The sequence below is a fragment of the Helianthus annuus genome, chromosome 12, assembly GCF_002127325.2.
Source record: "Helianthus annuus cultivar XRQ/B chromosome 12, HanXRQr2.0-SUNRISE, whole genome shotgun sequence".
Lineage (NCBI taxonomy): Eukaryota > Viridiplantae > Streptophyta > Magnoliopsida > Asterales > Asteraceae > Helianthus > Helianthus annuus.
In genome coordinates, this window is record NC_035444.2 from 159,429,044 (window position 1) to 159,431,928 (window position 2,885).

Sequence of the window (2,885 nt, forward strand, 5' to 3'; positions counted from 1 at the left end):
TGCTCTCATTAAGGAAAACTACTGTCCTCAGCATGAGGTAGAGAAGATCGAGTCTGATTTTGTGTCACTGGTGATGACAAACCTGGACTGCCAGGCCTATTTGACGAGCTTCAATACGATGTCTCGCCTGGTCCCGTACCTTGTGACACCAGAGTCCAGAAGAATCACCCGTTTCATTGGGGGCTTAGAGCCTGCTATAAAGGCGAGTGTAAAGGCCTCTCGGCCGACGACCTTCAGGTCAGTAACTGACCTCTCCTTGTCACTCACTTTAGACGCTGTCCGTCTGAGGACGCTAAGGAACAAGGAGGCGGAAAAGAGGAAACGTGAGGACGACACCTCACGGAGGTCAGGAAAGAAACACTGTGGAAACGGTGAAGGCAAGAGAGGAACTGAAGCAAAGAAAGATGGGCAAGCTGGAGAAAGGCCCAAATGCAAAATCTGCCAGAAACCCCATTCTGGAAAATGTAGGCTTGGGTCGAATTCACAGTCCCAGCCAAAGTCTTTTGCCTGTGGACTATGCAAGTCCAAGGACCATAAGACGGTAGACTGCAAGAAAATCAAGGATGCAACATGCTATGGTTGCAACGAAAAGGGGCATATCAAGAGTAACTGTCCCAAGAATGTCAGGAAACCAGAAGAGAACAAGAAGACAAATGCGAGAGTCTTCCGTATGGATGCAAAGGAGGCTGTGCTGAACGACAATGTACTTACAGCTACTTTTCTCGTAAATAATATATTTGCAAGAGTACTTTTCGATTCAGGCGCTGATAAATCCTTTGTAGACCAAAAATTTTGCAAACTACTGAATATGCCTATCAAAACCCTAGATATGAAATACGAGGTAGAGTTAGCAGACGGCACGATAGAAACCGTCTCCACTGTTCTAGAAGGATGTGAAATGTCCATTAAGAATCACTCTTTTCCGCTATCTCTACTTCCCTTCAAACTAGCGGGTTTCGATATAGTTCTAGGCATGGACTGGTTATCCCGTAATCAGGCCCAAATCATTTGCGGCAAAAGGCATATAGTGCTAAAGACTCCGAGTGGTGAATCGCTTACCATTCGAGGAGACACGCAGTATGGGTTGCCCGAAGATGTATCTATGCTCAAAGCTTCTAGGTGTTTGAACAGAGGCTGTGTCATTTACATGGCTCATGTGATAATTGAAGAACCTAAGCCGAAGATAGATGATCTTCCTGTTATTTCTGAATATCCCGAGGTTTTCCCCGAAGAACTACCTGGTTTACCACCAGATAGACAAGTGGAGTTCAGAATAGATATCATTCCTGGAGCAGCTCCAATAGCTAGAGCGCCCTACAGGTTAGCTCCGACGGAAATGAAGGAACTAAGGACCCAGTTGGATGAACTGTTGGCAAAAGGTTTTATCAGACCTAGTTCGTCTCCCTGGGGAGCACCCATTCTGTTTGTGAAGAAGAAGGACGGATCGATGCGTTTGTGCATTGATTACCGTGAGCTGAACAAAGTTACCATCAAGAATAGATATCCTTTACCAAGGATCGACGATCTGTTCGATCAGCTGCAAGGAGCGAGCTACTTCTCGAAGATCGACTTAAGGTCGGGCTATCATCAGCTAAAGGTCAGAGATGGAGATGTTCATAAGACAACATTTAGGACTCGCTACGGTCATTATGAGTTCCTAGTGATGCCTTTTGGGCTCACAAATGCACCGGCTGCGTTCATGGATCTCATGAATCGCGTCTGCAAGCCGTACTTGGACAAATTTGTCATAGTCTTCATCGACGATATCCTCATATATTCAAAGAACCAAGCTGACCACGAGAAACACATCCGTTGTATTCTCGAATTGCTACAGCGTGAGAAACTCTACGCCAAATTCTCTAAATGCGAATTCTGGCTACGAGAGGTTCAATTTTTGGGTCACGTTGTAAGTGAGCGTGGTATCCAGGTGGATCCCGCAAAGGTAGAGGCAGTCATGAATTGGCAAGAGCCAAAGACGCCTACCGAAATTCGTAGTTTCCTGGGGTTAGCAGGATACTACAGGAGATTTATTGAGAATTTTTCGAGAATTGCTGCGCCCTTGACTTCCCTAACCAAGAAGAAAGAAAAATTCAATTGGGGCCCAAAGCAACAAGAATCTTTCGAAACCCTGAAGCAAAAGCTAAGCAACGCTCCTGTGTTGACATTACCAGAAGGTACTGATGAATTCGTAGTTTACTGCGATGCATCACACACAGGCATGGGGTGTGTGCTTATGCAGAAAGGCAAGGTGATTGCCTACGCTTCAAGACAATTAAAGGTGCACGAAAAGAATTACACCACCCATGACTTGGAGTTGGGTGCCGTTGTATTTGCACTGAAATTGTGGAGGCATTACCTCTATGGTATTAAATTTGTGATTTATTCTGATCACAAAAGCCTTCAACATATGTTCAACCAGAAAGAGTTGAACATGAGGCAACGCCGTTGGATGGAAACATTGAATGATTATGATTGTGAGATCAGGTACCATCCCGGCAAAGCGAATGTAGTCGCTGATGCCTTGAGCAGGAAAGAAAGGGTAAAACCTATTCGAATCAATGCCAAGAGCATTGAAGTCAGGAACAATTTGATTGAGAGGATATTAGCTGCACAGCGAGAGGCTGTGTTGGAAGCTAATTATCCTAAGGAAAAGTTAGGAGTAACTGAAGAACAGTTGACTCTTAGCAAGGATGGAATCCTTAGATTAAACGGACGAATATGGGTTCCAAGCTATGGAGGACTACGAGATGTTATCCTCCAGGAAGCCCATAGTTCCAAATATTCGGTCCATCCGGGAGCAGATAAAATGTATCAAGACTTAAAGGCAAACTATTGGTGGATAGGCTTGAAAAAGTCTGTAGCCGCCCATGTAGCAAAGTGCTTGA